Source organism: Oncorhynchus masou, chromosome 33, assembly GCF_036934945.1.
Source record: "Oncorhynchus masou masou isolate Uvic2021 chromosome 33, UVic_Omas_1.1, whole genome shotgun sequence".
Classification (NCBI taxonomy): Eukaryota; Metazoa; Chordata; class Actinopteri; order Salmoniformes; family Salmonidae; genus Oncorhynchus; species Oncorhynchus masou.
The window spans coordinates 23,503,631-23,509,630 of NC_088244.1; positions in this window are offsets into that span (position 1 = coordinate 23,503,631).

The window sequence follows — 6,000 nt, forward strand, 5'->3', positions numbered from 1 at the left end:
TTTACATTGTAGCAAAGTATCATTTCTTCAGTGTTGTTACATGAAAAGCTATACTCAAATATTTACATAAATGTGAGGGGTGTACTCACTTTTGTGATATACTGTGTGTGTGTGTGTATATATATTTGTCCATTAAAATAACATCAAATTGATCAGAAATGCATTCAACAGTGAAGAGGTGACTCTGGGATGCTGGCATTCTAGGCAGAGTTGCAAAGAAAAAGCCATATCTCAGACTGGCCAATAAAAAGGAAAGATTAAGTTGGGCAAAAGAACACAAGACACTGGACAGAGGAACTCTGCCTAGAAGGCCAGAATCCTGGAATTGCCTCTTCACTGTTGACGTTGAGACTGGTGTTTTGCGGGTACTATTTAATGAAGATGCCAGTTGAGGACTTGTGAGGTGTCTGTTTCTCAAACTAGACACTCTAATCTACTTGTCCTCTTCCTCAGTTGTGCACCGGGGCCTCCCACTCCTCTCTCAATTCTGGTTAGAGACAGTTTGCACTGTGGTACAGGGAGTAGTACACAGCGTTGTACGAGATCTTCAGTTTCTTGGCAATTTCTCGCATGGATTAGCCTTCATTTTTCAGAAAATAATAGATTGACAAGTTTCAGAAGAAACTTCTTTGTTTCTGGCCATTTTGAGCCTGTTATCGAATTCACAAATGCTGATGCTCCAGATACTCAACTAGTCTAAAGAAGGCCAGTTTCATTGCTTCTTCAATCAGCAAAACAGTTTTCAGCTGTGCTAACATAATTGCAAAAGGGTTTTCTAATGAGCAATTAGCCTTTTAAAATTATAAATGTGCTTTTCTTTCAACAACAAGAACATTTCTAAGTGACCACAAACTTTTGAACGGAAGTGAATATATATATATATACAGTGCCTTGCGAAAGTATTCGGCCCCCTTGAACTTTGCAACCTTTTGCCATATTTCAGGCTTCAAACATAAAGATATTAAACTGTATTTTTTTTGTGAAGAATCAACAACAAGTGGGACACAATCATGAAGTGGAACGACATTTATTGGATATTTCTAACTTTTTTAACAAATCAAAAACTGAAAAATTGGGCATGCAAAATTATTCAGCCCCTTTACTTTCAGTGCAGAAAACTCTCTCCAGAAGTTCAGTGAGGATCTCTGAATGATCCAATGTTGACCTAAATGACTAATGATGATAAATACAATCCACCTGTGTGTAATCAAGTCTCCGTATAAATGCACCTGCACTGTGATAGTCTCAGAGGTCCGTTAAAAGCGCAGAGAGCATCATGAAGAACAAGGAACACACCAGGCAGGTCTGAGATACTGTTGTGAAGAAGTTTAAAGCCGGATTTGGATATAAAAATATTTCCCAAGCTTTAAACATCCCAAGGAGCACTGTGCAAGCGATAATATTGAAATGGAAGGAGTATCAGACCACTGCAAATCTACCAAGACCTGGCCGTCCCTCTAAACTTTCAGCTCATACAAGGAGAAGACTGATCAGAGATGCAGCCAAGAGGCCCATGATCACTCTGGATGAACTGCAGAGATCTACAGCTGAGGTGGGAGACTCTGTCCATAGGACAACACTCAGTCGTATATTGCACAAATCTGGCCTTTATGGAAGAGTGGCAAGAAGAAAGCCATTTCTTAAAGATATCCATAAAAAGTGTTGTTTAAAGTTTGCCACAAGCCACCTGGGAGACACACCAAACATGTGGAAGAAGGTGCTCTGGTCAGATGAAACCAAAATTGAACTTTTTGGCAACAATGCAAAACGTTATGTTTGGCGTAAAAGCAACACAGCTCATCACCCTGAACACACCATACCCACTGTCAAACATGGTGGTGGCAGCATCATGGTTTGGGCCTGCTTTTCTTCAGCAGGGACAGGGAAGATGGTTAAAATTGATGGGAAGATGGATGGAGCCAAATACAGGACCATTCTGGAAGAAAACCTGATGGAGTCTGCAAAAGACCTGAGACTGGGACGGAGATTTGTCTTCCAACAAGACAATGATCCAAAACATAAAGCAAAATCTACAATGGAATGGTTCAAAAATAAACATATCCAAGTGTTAGAATGGCCAAGTCGAAGTCCAGACCTGAATCCAATCGAGAATCTGTGGAAAGAACTGAAAACTGCTGTTCACAAATGCTCTTCATCCAACCTCACTGAGCTCGAGCTGTTTTGCAAGGAGGAATGGGAAAAAATGTCAGTCTCTCGATGTGCAAAACTGATAGAGACATACCCCAAGCGACTTACAGCTGTAATCGCAGCAAAAGGTGGCGCTACAAAGTATTAACTTAAGGGGGCTGAATAATTTTGCACGCCCAATTTTTCAGTTTTTGATTTGTTAAAAAAGTTTGAAATATCAAATAAATGTTGTTCCACTTCATGATTGTGTCCCACTTGTTGTTGATTCTTCACAAAAAAATACAGTTTTATATCTTTATGTTTGAAGCCTGAAATGTGGCAAAAGGTCGCAAAGTTCAAGGGGGCCGAATACTTTCGCAAGGCACTGTATATCTTACTTTATTTCCACAATTGACAAATAATATGCGTAGTAATGTAAGCACTTCCTACGAAGGATTGTTACTTATAACAAGGGCTGGCAGTACAAAATCTACATTTTTGCCAAACAATTATTATTGATTTTACATTACAGCTTGTGATTCCATCCTATACTGTCCCTAACATCAATACCCCACAGCAACAGATGTGGGATATATACAAGCACTCAACCAAAATTACAGTGCACATAAAAATGTGGCCCTGCATAAATGTTTATGCTGCTGCTGAAGTGTTGAATGGCAGCCACTGTGAGGGATTGTGAAGAGCATGAACGGAGAGGGGCAACTATCAATCTCTCTCTCTCCCCCTCCTCACCTGGCCATCCACTCCACATGGTACCTATCTATCTAAACACAGGGTATAGCCCCTATGTAACGTTATTCCCACCCTCGGAAAACCCTCAACGATATACTGTGTCCAATCCAATTATGCCCTCCGAGGCCAACGCCTCAATACTGCTCCTTTCGAAAAGTAAGTGCTGCTGAACAATGTTTATTGCACTGGGTTAGGAGAGAGGAGGAGAGGAGGAGAGGAGGAAGTATAAGTAAGTGTGCTATTTCTCAGGGTTCCAGTCCTCACAGTCACACAAACAAACAGAAAAGTGGGAGCTGTTGTGTGTGTGATGATGATGATGAAGAACCCCTGTGTCTCCAGCCGTCCCTTACAGCCTTCACTCTTATAAAGGTTAGCCTAGCGCTAATGAACCACACAGGGACATCAGCCATATTCTCCTGTAGTTTAAGCCTGTTCTGACCCTGGTGTGTGGGGTGAGAGACACCTGGCAGGCGCCCATTAAAGGTGCTTAGTGTATAAATACGGGGGTGTAGTGAGGGGCCTAGCATCTCCTCTGATCCACCTCTGTACACTGTACTCTCCTGATGGAGGCCAGGTGCTCCTGTAATCCTGTTTTAATTCTAGACAAATATCAATCCCAGCCTGGAGTTAAACACTCTTCCTACCTACAAGGACTCTTTAACATCCATAGATGTGTAGAATCATGTTGGGAAGGTAAGTGTAAGTGAGGGGGACACAGGGATACATATTTCCATAGGGTCATTATGGAGTGATATAGGGAGGGGTGGTAGTCAATGGGTGATGGGTGAAACCCACTAACTCTGCTCCTATAGGTCATGGGGATGCCAACTACCTCAGGTCCTGACTCCTATCCACAACCACACTTACCCCCTCCAGATGTCACCCTTCTACTCCCCTCTTTCCCCATTAACCATTAACCATCAACCACAGAACCATCTGCCAGCTCATCAGTTGAAAGGCTCTCTGGATGGATACCTATCCCAACACAGAACCACACACCTCCCCCTAAAGCCCTCTCTGTGCCTGCTTTTGTGGTTTTCATTAAAAAAATATTCCTAACAGAATCTTTCCACCCCTGCCTACCCGCCAAATCCAAGCAAACAGTGTGTGCTCTTGCATGTGAGTTTGTTTCTTACAGAGCGTCTGCACCGAGCCTTGCAAGACACACACACAGACAGTGAGTGGTGCCTGTGGTGTCTAGTGTGTGTGTGTGTGTGTGTGTGTGTGTGTGTGTGTGTGTGTGTGTGTGTGTGTGTGTGTGTGTGTGTGTGTGTGTGTGTGTGTGTGTGTGTGTGTGTGTGTGTGTGTGTGTGTGCGTGATGATGATGAAGAACCCCTGTGTCTCCAGCCGTCCCTTACAGCCTTCACTCTTATAAAGTTTAGCCTAGCGCTAATGAACCACACAGGGACATCAGCCATATTCTCCTGTAGTTTAAGCCTGTTCTGACCCTGGTGTGTGGGGTGAGAGACCCCTGGCAGGCACCCATTAAAGGTGCTTAGTGTATAAATATGGGGGTGTAATGAGGGGCCTAGCATCTCCTCTGATCCACCTCTGTACACTGTACTCTCCTGATGGAGGCCAGGTGCTCCCGTAATCCTGTTTTAATTCTAGACAAATATCAATCCCAGCCTGGAGTTAAACACTCTTCCTACCTACAAGGACTCTTTAGCATCCATAGATGTGTAGAATCATGTTGGGAAGGTAAGGGTAAGTGAGGGGGATACAGGGATACATATTTCCATAGGGTCATTATGGAGTGATATAGGGAGGGGGGGTAGTCAATGGGTGATGGGTGAAACCCACTAACTCTGCTCCTATAGGTCATGGGGATGCCAACTACCTCAGGTCCTGACTCCTATCCACAACCACACTTACCCCCTCCAGATGTCACCCTCCTACTCCCCTCTTTCCCCATTAACCATCAACCACAGAACCATCTGCCAGCTCATCAGTTGAAAGGCTCTCTGGATGGATACCTATCCCAACACAGAACCACACACCTCCCCCTAAAGCCCTCTCTGTGCCTTCTTTTTTAGTTTTTATTTTAAAAATATTCCTGACAGATCTTTCCACCCCTGCCTACCCGCCAAATCCAAGCAAACAGTGTGTAGTCTTGCATGTGTGTTTGTTTCTTGCAGAGCGCCTGCACCGAGCCTTGCAAGACACACACGCAAACAATGGGTGGCGCCTGTGGTGTCTGGCATGTGTGCGTGCATGTGTGTGTGTGCGAGTGTGTGTGTGTGTGAGAGTGGGTCTGTGTGTCTTGCAAAACAGGGGTTTTTCTACAATTTGAAATCCTTGGACAAGCCAAACAGTGTAAAGCAAAATAACACAGCATTAGCCATGGCAAAGTGCTTAGAATAGCAGAACATTTGCTTTAAAATGGCAACATTGTCTCTCAGCACCATGGCAGAATATGTAGAATAGCAGTAAATTAGTTTTAAAACTGCAAAGATTTGTCTCAGCTCCTCTAAAATTGTCTCTAAAATTCAATTCCTAACCCTATCAGCCCCTTTTTGGCCCAGAAAAAAAACCTGCACACACACAGTTCAGCACCAGGCTAATTTCCCATTTCCAAGTGGTGCCTAGACCTAACCCTCCTGTGTGACCAAAACGGTCTAGTCCCAGCTCCTCTCCACCTCTATCCAAACAATGTGTACAGACATACACATATTGTATGTACATCCTGAATCAAAACTTAATCACACAGATAAAAACACAAATATTGAGATATACACAAAAATGCCAAATGTAACTCACAGGACAAATATACTCACAGGACATACTCACAGGACAAGATCAATCAAATGTAGTGGATACCACTTTGAATATCAATGAACATGACCTCTTAACCTTTTTGGGATAGGGGGCAGCGGTTTCACTTTTTCACTTACTCTGTCCCAGATGCTAATATATGCATATTATTATTAGTATTGGATAGAAAACACTCTGAAGTTTCTAAAACTGTTTGAATGATGTCTGTGAGTATAACAGACTCATATGGCAGGCGAAAACATGAGAAAAATCCAACCAGGAAGTGGGACATCTGAAGTTTGTAGTTTTTCAAAGCATGGCCTACCGAATACACATTGAGATATGGATGAGGTTGCACTTCCTAG